Raw genomic sequence first — 15,779 nt, 5'->3', positions numbered from 1 at the left:
CCGCTTCGCTGTAAAAGTTTTTATTCCAACTAAAGAGCCTATCTTTTGGAAGAGGGCATTGTAGCTCGTTTAATATTCGTCTGATAGTGAAAATGATGTGAAATCTGTAGAATGACCCCACTTGAGAGTCGTCAATCATGTCACGCGTCACACCACATCCAGCAGTCGCGCAAAACATAGCAAAATTTAAGGCTTGACTCCAATAACTGAGGTTCGGGGCGTCGAGCCACCTACTAGCCTCCTTTGCTGTTCTGAATACTAGCAAGCTGTCGGTGAATATGTCCCTAAAAACAAAGTGTGTCTTCACCTTTGGTGTTATAAAAACATCGAAAGAGACGTAATTATTTCTCGTAGGGTTTTCGTCCCACGGCAATATCTTGTACTCTGCACGCGCGTCTAGTCTGTATTGTTTTGGGAACCCAAACAGTTGCTGAATCGTTTCCTTGTATGCTTGTGTGTCGTCGGCGACTAGAAAATCCTGGATATTCTCGGGTTTCCAGCTATTACCAGGGAAGTGATATAACGTTTTGACTAGATTCCCATTCTTGTCGAATGGATCGTATTCGTCCCCATTGAAAACGAATTGCACATCGCCATGCTCGTCGGCAGAGAACCTAAAGCGTGAATAGTAAGGGTACCTTTTCACAAATTCTGTAAACTTCATCTTATATGACATATAAGATGTTTTTAAATCAGCCCTTTACGCATCTCAATTCATAGATCCATCCGACGGGGGTTCTCTCGTACAGAAATTTCACCGAGCGGGCCGACTCGCCAGGTCTTTCAAAATCTCTTCTCTTACTGTTTCCCTCAGCTTGGTAATGTTTACGTTTTTTTCGTCCTCTCTTACCGACTTTTGACGGATCTGGAGCTTTAGAGCCTCAAACTTGTCCACCTCGTTCAAGATTAAAGAGAACTCTTCGTCTGATATTTTGTTGTCTTTTAAAGCTTTAGAGACCAGGTCGCGTATGCTATTTACTTTTGCCTTTGCCATCGCCGCTGTTTGGTCGTGCTTGGAGACTTTTTGCGACAGCCGTTTAGAAACCGCCGCACAGCCTACAGAGGTGAGACCGAAAACACCGGCCAAAGCACCCAACGGAACTCCGACGACGATACCAAAACCCGACAGAGAAGTCCCCAAACCACTAGACCCAAGAATGACGGATAAGAGTCCTAAGACCACACTTAACTTTGAAAACACGCTCTGCCCTCGTTTATACTTTTTCCTCACGTTCTCGTAATGTTTAACTTCTTGCTCCAAACTTCCCAAAACATCGTGGGTCTTTTGGAGTCTGAAGTTATCACCCGAGGGGCTGACCCCTCGGGGTACGTTCGGGTAGATTGAGTTGTACTCTTCCATAGCTTTATTATGGGGAGAGTTTATTCTTTAAGTGATTTCTAAAATTAGACGTATCGGGTAGAGACCGCGCTCTATTGTGTTTCCGTCACCGCCCTTTATACTAAGACGGAGACTACTCACGTAACCGACTGATGTGGTACTAATCCGTACCGGATCGCTTGGATTGAGGTATATCTTTCCTTCATCAAGTTCTACACTTGCTAGGATTTGTGAGGGCGCCCCTTGTTGGAGGGAGTCGGACGCGTTCACAAGATCGCAGTGGATAAAAATAGCCTCGTGACCTATCATCTTTATCTCGTGGCGAGTGTTTGCTTCCAGCTCCCTGGTCTTGAGTCCTAACAGGCAGGCGAGCGGCTCATTCAACACGACGTTCCGATGAACTTCGAGTGACGAGTCTCTAATAGAGACTGACTTTTCACCAAGACGCATACCCCCATCTATTTGACGTTTTAGCGTCTCGATCGTATACTGCCCCGCGGGGATCCTGAGGATAATGTTCTCACCGTCGGAGACCGTTCCCTCGCTTGAGAGACTGTTACAACGATTATGAAACGCACATCCTCGCAGCGCGATAAACCGTGGCTTTTCAATAGGGTGTTCTAAATAGACGGTAAAGTCACCAACGTTCCCTTCAATGTAGAGTAATACCATTTGTTATGATTTCCGTCTCCTTTTAAATCGTTCTACGAAATACAGGACGACAGCGACGATGAGAAGCCATGCGTTTTTAGCTAAAAAGCCTACGACTTCACCCGCCGTTCTAAAGATGAAACTGGCTATCGCACCAACCATTCCTGGGAGTATTTCTCCTAGTTTCTTGCCTATTGTTTTAAGACCGTCTCCAACGCCTTTTGCAACACTTGTCAAACCCGTCTTCAGGTTAGAGACAATAACACCGATAACAACGCCCACAGCGGTAACGACAGCAGCGACTGTAAATCCGTATTTCTTAAAAATCGCTTTGACACGATCTTTCAACGACATTCTCTCTTCAAGATTTTCTCTCTCCAATTGATTCTCTTCCAAAGTCTCATCTATGACAGAATTTCTTTCGCTGAGCTCTTCATTTTTACGATCTATAGCTCTTAGTCTTTCTTGGTTAGTTGTTTCACTTCGTTCCTCATTATTTTTTCTCATTTGCTCGGTGTTTCTCTCTTCTTCTTCTCTGAGTGTATTACCTGTAGCGTCTAGTTCATCGAGTTGAATCTGAATTTGCTTGTACTTTCCGGATCTGATTTTGTCGTCGACACTCTTCCGCACCGTTCTATCCTCATTATACAACCTTTCTGGTCTAGTCCAACCACCTTTTCTCGCAGAATAGAAGGAAATTAATTGTTTCCCTCTTTCATCCGTTGAAATCTGAACTAAATTTTCATCAAGATCTGGATATTTCGATAACAAAAGGTTTACCCTAAGTGTGTCCGTTGAAGAAGAACCTCCAATATTCTGTAATTCCATGTATTCGGGGACAACCCTCCCGGGGTTTCGTGTTTTCCATAAGTCGGTCAACCTCCTAATCACATAGCTTGCACCTCTACCAAATCTGTTTGAAATCCTTTCATTCCATGATTCTCTTCCCTCACCATCGTTTGGAATAAGAGAGTCATAATCTTCGTCTACAGTAGTATTCAAATCTTCTCTACCTTCTTCTGTTGTGGGATCAAAATCTATATCCATTTCTTATTTTGTTTGAAAATAAGAAATCTTTAAGTCGTGCCGGCTCATATCCACCTACTCGCTACATAGCCAAGAGCTAACATTCCACCTCCAACATATGCCATCTCTCCCATCTTTTGGTTGCTACTTGGTCTGTAGTAATCTGAGAGCTCAGGCTCTTTCAAATCAAAATCTGGATGTGTTTGAGCGTATAGTTTGAAAGCCTGATCGGTCTCCTTATCATTCTGGTCTGCACGAAGTTTATTATTATATTCTTCCCCCAACCAATCCTGATATTCCTGTCGTTTTTTCTGCCAATCACCCATTGCTTGTTGATACTTTTCAAGCGCTTTATCGTGTCTTATTTTTTCTTTATCAACATGAGTAGCGTCAGAAGATAAGTATCTCGCTAGGTAACTCCCTCCGACAAACGCCGTCGCATTAAGAATAGCTCCACCAATCATAAATGCTATACTCGCCATTTATTAATCAATCTATAAGATCTTTAAGTCGCCTACAGCGGTTTTGGCAAAATCTTTTGTGTTTCCAGATAATCTTTCAGATACATACTACCGGACAGGACAGCAACCCATTTAGCGTAGTTTGTAACACTTGACGAAGGGTCGCTGATGAATGACTCTTTCATAGCCTTTTTAGCAACATAACCCATACCGGCGGCTAATCCGATGATGACTGCTGAGTCGGTGATCGTTTTCACAAGTTTGTTTTCAGTTGACATGATTTTATTTATTACAGATTCAGATAATCTTTAAATCACAACATTCCTATTTTTGGCGTCGCGTTCGGGAGGCTAGCCCCTCGAGCGGCGGGCCTCTCGAAAGTTTCAGTCTCGTTGGCGTTGATCTTGGGCGTCTTTTTGTAAAAACGCATATACATATCCAATGCGGTGAGCCCTATTCCAACTAGAGCCAGTACAGTTGTAAACGATAGCTCTGGAATCCAAGCGTCCGAGAGGCTATCCCCTCGAGCTCCCTCTTGGTGGGGTGTCTCTGCTCGTGCAGCGTCTTCTGAACTCGCCTCCGCCTCGCGTTTCATCTCCCTAGCGAGCGCTTCTCTACACCTCCTATTATATTCGGCAACTCTCTTACCAGAAGCGACTTTTATAGGATCTTTCTCCTTAGCGGCACTCTTCTTCCTGGGGGGAGGGTCCTTTGTAATTTGTTCAACCTCTTGATTTTCGTCAGACATGATTCTTTACTCACTGAATAAAGAATCTTTAAATCACATCATGCTTAAGAGCTTGCTCAGTTGTGCTCAAGAGTTTGCTCAGTTGTGCTCAAGAGTTTACTCAGTTGTGCTCAGGTGTGCTCAAGAGCTTGCTTAGGTGTGCTCAGGTGTGCTCAAGAGTTTGCTCAGTTGTGCTTGAAACTTCTTGAAGTTTGTTGGAAGTCTCCTGTGAAGGTGTTAGTTTAACATGCTTAGCGACCCGAAAGAGGGCACTAGCAAGTGCTACCATCCTTCCTCCCTTCAATACCAAGAGACCTGCAAAGTTTGACAATTCGCGTTTAACCAACTCGTCGTTCTGTAAGTCTTTGCTAAGCGCTTCGGTGTCATCTACAGGAACCACGTAGGAAATGACTTGAGACAGTACTTGAAGTGCTGATTCTACTAATCCATCAGTAACTTGTTTGCCTAAGACAGTCTGGTAGCGAACAAAGTACTTTTCGACGTCTTTCGCCGAGAGCTTCTTGATATCCCCTAAACTCATGTCCACACCAAGAAATTCCTTCGTAGTCCCAAGAGATGCGAGAATAGCCAGCGATTCTCGTTTGACTTCAACATCGTCTTCGAGAGGCTCACCCTTCGAGCTCCCCTTAGACTTAGGCTCCTCTTCCATATAATCCTCAATGCTTGCCATCTTATTTTGTAAGTAGACCAAGATGTTTTTAAACCACTTCGAGGGGTCAGCCCCTCGAGCTCTCACCGCGTGGCAGGAATCTCCAAATAACGTTGGAATGGATGTCGTAGGCAGAAACAGAGTCTGGAATACTTCTCAGTTTTCAGCAGTTCTACAAACTTTTTACGAGTCTCGACGTCTAAGTCACCCCCATAATCTTCAAACAGTGTTTTGGTACCGATTTGAGATGGATTATGGAATGTAACCACACAGGCGACGTTATCACGGAAGGGCTTTGCTATGGATGTTAATTGTTGCGTCAATACCCACACTGATAATCCTTCGTGTCTCCCTGAGAACGCTAGATTGATAAACTTGTTCGAGCGTTGCTTTAGATCTTTCGATACAGCACAGTCATCCAAAACGAGTAACGTATTTGTACCAGAAAATAGCACCGCACAATCTGTTAGTAACTCGTTAATCTCATCGGTGTTACTAGCATCCGGCGATAATACCAAGAAACGTTTATCTCCGTGAGCAAATCTACGATAGGACTTGTTTTTCGCATAAGTCGGACAAATCAACACAATGTATTCAAACACATGCCGGAACGGCCCTCGGAGCTGTTCCGTGAGGTACTTTGTCTTCCCACAATTAGTAGGTCCTGTGATAATACAATGAAAAGGAACTTTTTCCCGTAATTCTTCCATTCTTTTTGTATTATCACACAAGTCCTTTTTAATACATGATTGCTCTCAAATTCGAGTTCATGACCTCCATCAACGCGTCGGCTACTACAAACATGTAGCAGGTGATGTTTCCCGTTCCTCCAACTTTTCGTTTCATTTCTAGTTTTACTCCGTCCCGCGTGTTGTTCAAGACCAGACCTCCTCCGTGAATGCTGTTATCTGGATGTGCCCTCAAGTCGACCCACAGAGCAAACTTGTTATTAGCGTAAAAATCCTTTTGCTTAACACCCTCTCTACCGAAACGTTTCTTTACCGACTCCCAGAGGTCCGGCGGTGTCATCCCCTTGGAGTAGAGACGGTTTGGCATGCCATCCACATTAATGTTGATCGATGTGATACTTGGATTGACAAACTTTTCGGAATCCCTTGCTCCTCCTGTGTAGCTCTCTGTGAACAGACACAATATCCCTGTCATTGACCTCCTCGGCAGATTAATGTGCTCGTTTATGACACCATCATTAGGTTTGGAAATGGTGAACGTTTTGTGGAGAATGACGTTCTCGTAAAAGAATCCTCTACCAACCTGATAAGCCGACAACGCCTCACGAGCCAAGTATTCACTTGAGATGCAAGCATATTCCAACTCGAGGTTTGTGATTGTGTACGTTGGAGTCTTGACCGTGTCAGCATAAACAACGACGTCGGAAACTGGGGCTAGAGTAATTTCAAAGATTAGCGGATGAGGTAACGCCTTTGGATAAAAGACCCCATGCTCGCCGAGAATAGGATGGTCGAGTGGAATGCAGTACTTGGTGTTGTGAACTGCTGCAAGAGCTACTTCCTTAGCATCTGATGTCGCTTTGTCACCTGCATTTGTCCTGAGCTTCCTCATGTTTTCAGAGGAGATACCTTGTTTTATTCTATCCTCACGATCTTCAGCTTGTAAGTATAAGTCGTGATAGGTTTGGAAGAGATCGTATCTTTGAGTATCCTGTAGTGTTTCTCCACCGAAAAGAATCTTGAGCCTTGACACTAGGTTCCGGCCAACGTTGTTGACGAGAGTATTATTCGCGTGTCCTGTGACGTTTAAGTCAAATAGTAAGGATACACTACCTGGAACAATCACTACATTTTCAGCAAGTTTTGGAATATTTATATAGAGGGTTTCTCCAGGACTTGCCGATGAGGGATTGAATGTAATCCGATTCAGCGACGATTCCGCTTTCAGGCCGAAGGGTTCCCGTGGGATCCTGTTTGGGTTAATTTTTTCTGATATCGCTTGTGCCATCTTTTATTTTAAGAAAAGAGAGATAATCTTTAAATGAGTAACGAAAGCAGGTTATCAAAAATATACTATTCCACCGATGGATACTGGAAAGGGTATTCAGCTATTTCTAAGTTAGCTAGTGCCGCTAAAGTCAGTGAAGCCGAGGCTAAGAAGTGGCTTGAAAAACAGGCGTTGTGGCAGATCTATCTCCCAGCTCCAAAGTATGTCCCCAGGCCGCATTGGACTGTGAATAAACCTAATCAGATTCACCAAGCCGATCTGTTGTTTATGCCCCACGATAACGTAGGCAGAAAAACCTACCGTTACGCGTTGGTTGTGATTGATATTGCCTCGAGATATAAAGATGCAGAAGCACTGACTACCAAGGATTCGAGTGGAATTGCTAAAGGGTTTGAAAAGATATACTCCAGAAAACTTAAATGGCCTCATACGGTGATTGTCGATCCGGGGACAGAATTTAGGGGAGAGGTAACGAAGATTATGAAAAAGAAGGGGGTTACCATCCAGCGAAGCGAAGCTGGGAACCATCGCGCACAGGCTTTTGTCGAACGCGCCAATAGAACACTGGCGGAGAGGTTGTTTTCTCATCAGTATGCTCAAGAAATGATTAGCGATGATCGGTCTAGAGTTTGGGTGAAACGATTGCCAGATGTTTTGAAAACTCTGAATAGTCAACCCATAAGAATTACTGGCAAAGAGCCTGCAAAATCTATTGGTTTGAAAGAGGTTGATATTGACCCTCCAACGTATAAGCGGCCTGTTGGACTTGATGAAGTTAGACTACCACCAGGGGTTAGAGTTAGATATCTGTTAGCTCCTGGAGAAGAGGAAGGAGGTGAACGCAGACGAGCCACAGATCCTATTTGGAGTTTAAAAGTGTTTGATCTATCACGCAGTGTTGTTTCAGTTGGACAGCCTGTGTTGTACTACCTCTCCGAAGGCGCTCCAAGGAGGTCGTTCGTTAGGGAAGAACTTCAAGTCGTCCCTGAAGATACTGAGCCACCACCTAATAGCGTTCTGAAATGACCGTGAGCGAAGGTGTGAATACCATCATCACAGATGACCCGTTTATCATCCTCATGAGATAGAGCGACCTTGTTCACCGTTTCAGTGTAAACATCATGCTTATGACTTCTGATGACATTCATAAGTCTCATCTGAGGTTTCTTACCAAATAAGCAATCCTTGTAGTCATCGAAACCGATGCTCTTCTTGACGACTGCTCTCTTGACGCCCTTGCATTTCTTTTCTTCTTTACCTTCATCCATCTTGTACGAGTAAAGTTTGGCCCTCAGTCCTACAAATTCTGTGATTTGTTGGCCCCCAGCCTCATCTTTAAACATTCCGATGACTTTCTTGTTCACACCCACCTCAATACCAGATGGGTGACCCTTCGGAAAGTTGCTGGTGTCGAACATGGACCTCACATCCCCGCTGATGTCCTTGTAAAAGTCTTTCGTCTCGATCTCATACATCAGGCTGTCAGTATCAGTGAATAAGAGCTTTGCATCCTCACCGTACTTGGGCTTGACGAAGTTGTAGTGGAAATCGTACATGAGCGTCTTACTCAGGTCCAGAATGGACATGCCCAAGTAGACAGGCTTGTTGAAGATCAGCTTTGTCTTCTTCATGTGGATGGCGGCTAGATTCTCGCAAAAGATGGTGCGATGTTGATAGTTCGGCTTTGATATGAGCTTCTTGGCCTGCTTCTCGTCCGTCACCAACCGAATGTCCACCCTGTTCCTAATGTTCTCCATAGTCTTACCAAAGACGGAGTTGTTCATTAACTTGAAAAAATCTTTCTCAAAATCGTTTGTCGCCTTGGCTCTCAGATCGGTGTTCAAGTCAATGTAGGGCCCCAGCCAAGCAGACTCCTCAAAAGTGACACCCCTGTGAATCTTGGTGACTTTTAGCCCAAAACTCACATAAAGTCTCAGAGTCTCATGGTGGATAACGTACTTCGTCTTGTCGTTAAGGTTTGGGACCAACTTGTCCACATTGCCTAGCCCGATAGATTCCGGGGCTAGTGGGTAATCGTTGTGTAAGTCATGTAGGTGGTGAGGGTACTCCAAGTCAACCTCCAGAATGCATGGGCGGTCTCTCCAACCTGACAGCTCTTGGTCACCCATCCACCTGAAACCGTGAGTCGGTAAAGGGTTGCTCATCGCCCAGCCATACAAATTGTTAGCATCAAGGTAGGTGATATATTTTGTGGGTAGGTCAGGGTCATACTCCTTCATGTAAGGGTTATTTGCCTCCCCATGTCTGTTGCTTATCATGGAGACACCCCCACGGATGCCCTTCTCAATCATGAGCAACATGTCGTAGTCCGTCAGAAGCTCTAGCCTCACCTTGGTGGTCTTCAACGCTGCATCCCAAGCCAACCCTGGCGCTGTGTAGTACCAAGCGGGGTCCAGACCGTAATTCTTGAGACAAACGTCCCTAAAGTTCTCGAAAACGTCAGCTAAAAGCAACACATCCGACTCTAGGTACAGATTGTGGTAATCCCTCATGGTCCCCATCCCAAAGACCTCCCACACTCTCCGCGCGTGCAGGTGATCCTCCTCCGATATGTCGGTGTCGTTGAGTTTGGAGTGGAATGCCTCTCTCTGTGGGAGCTGTGTTGCGTCGAGCTTGCTAAAGCCGTCGAACCAGTCGTAAGGGAAAACACCCTTCCTCAACAACAGCTGGAGCTCCTCCCCCTCATAGTACTCCGCCAGGTTTTTGAAGCACTCCCTTGACATATTACCCACTAGACTGTCGAGACTGGCCGACATAAACCTGAAACTGTCGATAAATCTGATATCACGTTTAACATCAATCTTGTTGCCCTCCTTGTTCGTGAAACTGTCGACTACAATCTGTTTTGTGAAAGAAATATACTTTTCCTCGTTATTAGGTATACAGTTTATTTTACCTTCCGATGTACCAAGGTTCTTGATAAATAGATGGCTGTCGTACCCAGACAGATTGTGAAAGATAACAGGAAAGAACTTTGGAATTTTGTGATCTAAGTTGCATGCGTTGTGAGCAGCACCTCTGTACTTTCCGGTGAGGTGGCAATGGTCCAAAACCTTGTCTCCCCCTAATTCACCCTCACAGATGTGGCAGTGAGTGGCGTCGTTATAGGCGATTTTGTCCTTCGGAGTCATTTTCACCTTCTTAGGGAACCTGAACTTATCGTAAATTTTCTTAATGTCTGACTCCAAAGACTCTACGAAAAGCTGTGGGATATCTTCGTCTGGAGATTCAGCTGTGTACCGTACAAGCTCGGGTGGGGATATATCTCCGTCGAAACACTTGATGAGATAGCAGAAACCAGACGGTTTGTGTTTCTGGTATTGCTTAGTGAAGCTTTTACTCCCATCTGGGGAGCAAGTGTCTATATTCTCTGTGAAGCTCTCAAAGTCGGCATAGACAACAAAGGGGACGCGCATTTTTCTGTTGTAGTTTTTGAATTTAATGTGGGGTAGATTTCCATCCTTATCTATCTTAGGCATCTCTATTCCAACCGCTTCATGATTGCCGCAGCATTCAGAATGTTTTTCTAATGATTGTTTGCACCGAAACGAGTTCAGACATCTACAGCATAAAAAACGAGTATGATGAAACTCATCAATTTGAGTAGATACTAATCTCATCATATTCTTTATCCAGCAGTAATGATTCGTCTCATCATCCGAGATGAGAAGTAAGTTGATTGCATTATCTGGATCCTTCTCACTGATTCTCAATGGATATATTTTGGTTTCGTATCCAAACACATTAACCGTATACTGGTTCTGTTTCTCGAACTTGTCAATCTGTTTTAGTGAGACGGGGAACTCTATCCCTGACCAGTCGAATTTCTCAGAGTTCTCTATCATTTGTTTACTGAACCTTTGAGGATCTTTCTCCCTAGGATACACAGCAGAGGTTACTGCCCACTTGAAACATTCGTGATCATTCTCGTTCTTAACATTGATGATCGCCTTCTTAGACGCTAGTTTCGGCGGCAGCGGAATATAGGAAGACCCAGAAAGCGGTTCAAAGGGGTCTATGTTGATGTCAAAGTATTCCACTTGGTCAAACTGCCATCCGGAGCCTTGCTTCTGGAACAGCTCAACTAATCCGAGTAAATAATTTGTCATCGTATCGAACAAATCAGAGAGATCAGTCGACTCTGTCACAATCTCGGGCTTTTCTGTATGAAAATATCCCAGTTCTTCTTCGATCTGAGCTGTAGCCGGATCCTCTTTTATAAACCCGCAAGTAAAGATAAACTTCACTTTGATAGGCTTTTTTTGTTGACTGATGAGCTCTAAGACTTTCGGTTTGATTCTGGCGATGAATGTCTTGGGGTCGTAACCTCTCTGCCCGGCTATTCCGTGGGTTTTAAGATACCCCTTCAACGCCGTCTGTTGTTCCTTGGGTGTGAAGCGATCTTCCACCTCCTCGTGTAGACGCTTAATCCTCTCCTTCAGACGTTCGACCCGTTTATCTGCAGCCTCTTTGACGGTCTTTTTGATGGGCTCAGGGACATAAGATAGTATCCAATCCGCAAACTTGTCTAACTCGCTCTTGATCAAGTTGGCCGCCCTGTTTGCAAAATGCTTGAGTGATTGGACGCGGGAACTCCGTGGGGGTTGGGAGGGTTTTAGAATAGGGACATTAATCTCAGGTATCGGGCCGTCGAGAATACTCTCCGACGTGTTGGACGGGGTAATGCGGGATGGTCGTGGCAGCCCTTTGACAAGTTTGGGTAAAGGAACCCGTCGGGGTGGTGGTGGTGGTGACGTGCTGGTCAGCGCCCCGACGAGCTCGTCTCTCCGCATCCAGTAATATCTTGGGATACCCCGCTCCTTGGCGAGGGCTTTCAGATCTTTCACCTTCAGGTTCTCCATTTCTATCAAACCAGCCATGTCTTTAAACCACTTTTCAAAAGCTTTTTTAGATGTGAAGCTGAGAGACTAGTCCCCTCGAGCTCCCCCTAGGTGCGACACGTGACAAAGTGATTGACAGGTTTTTTACAAAGTGATTGACAGGTGGGCGTGGTCGTCACGTGACAAAGTGATTGACAGGTTTTTTACAAAGTGATTGACAGGTGGGCGTGGCTATCACGTGACAAAGTGATTGACAGGTTTTTGACAAAGTGATTGACAGGTTTTTTACAAAGTGATTGACGGGTGGGCGTGGTCGTCACGTGACAAAGTGATTGACGGGTGGTCGTGGTCGTCACGTGACAAAGTGATTGACAGGTGGGCTTGGTCGTGCAAGAGATCTCTGGCAAACTCGCGCATGCGCAGGTCGCGAGGCTTGGCGGAGGTGTGCGGAGACTTTTGCGCCACTTTTGGAATGAAATTTGGGGAGATCAAAAAGTTGCGCCAGCTGCGCCAAAATCCTACTACTGGGGAGGAGGTATGAGTAAAGGACCTAAAGATTATTGGTATCATAGAATGTCAATAAACTTAGTTTAATATTTTTTACAGATGGTCATCTACAGTAATAAAGCAAACTGGTGGCCAGAAGAATCGTCAAACTAAACATTGAGTTTTTTTCTCAGAGAGCAGCTCTACCAAACAGCATATCTTTTTTTAGTTATTGCTCCATTTCTTGTCTGATTTGTTTAGGGCTTGCATTAATCTATATGAAAAATATATGAAATAAAAAAGTGAAAAAAGAATGCAAAATAAAAACAAATCTAGCTATATGCAGACTTGTTAGAGCTGTAACTAATCTGTGATTTTAACTTTTGCTCTACTTAGACAGAGGGCGTGGCAGTATTTCTAATCAAAGGGAATGCTAATAGGAGAAGAGGCAAAAATGATTTAATGAACTAATAAGCTATCACATGGTTGAAGCTGCATTAACCATATGACAGTTTGCTTTTTTTCACAGGAGTCTTGTATTCAAGACACTACAAAGCTCTAGATGTTTGTCTTTAACAAAAAGATGAAAATGGCGGCTCTGTGAAAATGGTTATTGCAGGATTATTTTTTGAGATTGCGATTTTGAACTGCATAACTCAGCAAGCTCAAAATAAAATCCAGAATTACCATTGTGTATGAAAAAGGGAGAGGTTCTTAGAATCCGAAAAAAAGGATAATTTGCCAACCACAAACTATTGTCTGGTAATCCTGTTTTCCTGTAAATAGATACAAAATTTGATCCAGATGGCAGAATAGCATTACTTTCTTATAAAGCAATTACAAGCTGAAATAAATATATCAAAATCATTAGCTCACAAAAGGGCCAGAGTATTATTAGAATCTGTGTCCTTGGGAGGGGGGTTGATTTATTTTGTTTAGGTGAAGCCTGTCACATAATTTTTGGTTAATTCCTTTTTTATAACGAATAAATGGTTCGGTTAGTATGAGATTTGGGTAGTCTAGGCATTGCTGGTCTGCGTGGGAGGATTCAGTCACCTGGAGGTATGCTTCCCCCTCTCCCCCTTTTGTTAATAATTCGATCGAGTGATGGATGGACATTTTACTGATCATATGTTCAATGAGAATATTTGTAGTTCCAGTGCATTATTAATCTGCTGATCATTGTTGGTGCCTGCATATGATACTAAAGATTTTTAATCTTGTTATAAAAAATTCTCCAAGAAGTAATGGATGCAAAAGAATAGTTTAATGAAAAGAGATAATGGCATGCTAAAAATATAATAAGTGATGTTGTCGAAAATCCTCATTTCGTCGCGTGTGCTTTGGGTATTCTTCTTGGGGTTGGAGGTTTAAACGACTTTCATTGGACTTGAATTTGTGGCACAGTACCCTATTTTCCCGCGATATATAGTCTGCTGTTGTAAAACTTAAAGAAGAACTTTTTTTCGATTATTAGCACCTCAAAAGCCCTCACCACGCCCATACAACTTCCACGTATTAGTTTTTAGTATACAGGTCATGTCCATGAAGACCACTACTATACTTACTACTATAGAAGTAAGTTCAGCATAGCTTGCGACAATAGCCAATCCGATATTGTTGACTTCGATCCTTTGGTCTTTGACCTTTTTTTGCGAGTTTTATCCATTTGCGATGTTTTTTCGAATTTATTTTGGCCAAAAAGTAAAACAAAAATTGCGATTCATTTTCGGGGAAAAAAATACATGAAAAAATGTAATGGGTATGTGAATTTATCCGTATTACAAATTGTCAGTTTATCGTAGTAGTTGGCGCCATCGACAAAGGGCGTTTCCTCATTCAAAAGCATTCCCTGTTTTGGAAGCTTTTGCGAGTAGGCGTTCGTTGTCGATTGGTGAAGAGGTCGACAAAAGCGGATCGATCATTGGCGTAAGCCACGACACTGCAGACACAAGCAGCACTTTACTAGGCGTGACAGGCTTAAGGTTTTGGCAATGATGATTTTGGTGTTTGCTGTGGTATGTCTGGATCTAAATATCTATGATCGGGAAATATGTAAGAAAAAAAAATGATTCCCGATGTACGTGTAGAAAATATGTAATGTGAACATACTTATCACACCTTTTTCTTCGAACGAGACATTTTAGTTGATCTTTTTTTGTCAAGTGTTCGTTGCGATCATATTGTATTCACCTGGATATCGTTTTGGCGATTTTTCTTTTAGTTTTTTTCTACGAAGGTTTTTTTTATCTTGAGCGCGATTCATTGGGTTTCTCGGACGACCCTCTAGCGATATTTCGAATTGGTCAACGGTCTAATCATCCTTAAAATAAACACCTGTAATTGCAGTTATAAAAACAGTGTAATCTCTATGTAAATGTAAACTCTTTAACATTTGATATTGAATGTAACATTGTAATTGCATCAATTTATGTCAAGAAACTTAGCGTAAAATCATTGAGTTGTATACATTTTGAGTATTAATAAAATGATGTTTTATTTTTTAGCTGATATTTATTCTCCATCCACTCGAGTTTTCGTGACGCGTGGTGCCGAATGTCTACAAATGAGGTCATCGTATGGCATTCAAACTTGGTCATGCATGTGTCAAGGATGCACCGAGATGGTCACGTGATGAATAATGTCATCGGTGACGTCATAAAAAAATAAAATATTTTGACATCAAAACAATCATATTTCATATATATCTCATGATAGAAACATCTTTTGGCGACAACTTGGTCGGCGTCATGTAGGTGGTCTAACGAGAGGTCAAACTAAAATATTAATAGAAACATCATCAGAAAACTAACTTTAGAAGATATAATGTAGCAGTTTTAGGTTTCAGGGTAGGCAACCGAATGGTCACGTGATGTGTGACGTCATTTTATGTCATAAGTAGTCATAAAGCTTTGTTTCAAAATACTAGAAGGAAAATAGTGATGTTGTGTGTTTGGCGATCTTTTTGGTCATCTTTTTTGGTTTCTTAAATACCTTCTTGGCGACTTCTTTTTGGTTGCTCCAAGACCTTTTTTGCGACTTTTTTTAGCGACTTCTTTTTGGTTGGCTCAAGACAGTTTTGGCGACTTCTTTTTCGTTGCTCCAAGACCTTTTTTGCGACTTCTTTTTGGTTGCTCCAATACTGTTTCGGCGACTTCTTTTTTGCAGCTCCAAGACCTTTTTGGCGACTTATTTTTGGTAGATCCTGGATGATTATGTTTTTGTAATATACAAATGAGGAACTCCATACCCCCAAATTGCTTATTTTCGTTCTATGATTTCCATATAAAGCCTTACAACTACTTGTGATGTTATCGATTGCCACGCATGTCACGTGACTATCTCGTTGAACCCCCTGTCATCATCTGCTAATGACATCTACCAAGTTTGGTTGTCTGATTCTTTTATGGGATTGTGGCAACCTTGGAGTGACCACCATTGCTCCACTTTTATGGGGTTAATGCCTCGTTGCACCCATATCTTCCACCAAGTTAGTTTTCCTGTCATGAGATCATATCATTTCTATCATGAGATCTGAATGATTTTGAGGACTTCATTCTTTTGTTTTGGATTATCTCGA

General features: G+C 42.9%; 1 long non-coding RNA gene across 1 annotated transcript; it reads right to left on the bottom strand.

Annotated features, from left to right (window-relative positions):
• Positions 1-14,360: 14,360 nt before the first annotated feature.
• Positions 14,361-15,775, bottom strand: LOC125557098. Its single transcript, XR_007305164.1, has 2 exons — positions 15,194-15,775; positions 14,361-14,976 (listed from the first exon to the last, which is right to left on the bottom strand). It is a non-coding gene; the product is annotated as an uncharacterized LOC125557098 (long non-coding RNA).
• Between the last annotated feature and the right edge of the window lie 4 nt (positions 15,776-15,779).

This window comes from Nematostella vectensis, chromosome 12 (assembly GCF_932526225.1).
Source record: "Nematostella vectensis chromosome 12, jaNemVect1.1, whole genome shotgun sequence".
NCBI classification, from domain to species: domain Eukaryota; kingdom Metazoa; phylum Cnidaria; class Anthozoa; order Actiniaria; family Edwardsiidae; genus Nematostella; species Nematostella vectensis.
This window is presented reverse-complemented; position numbering and strand designations above follow the sequence as displayed.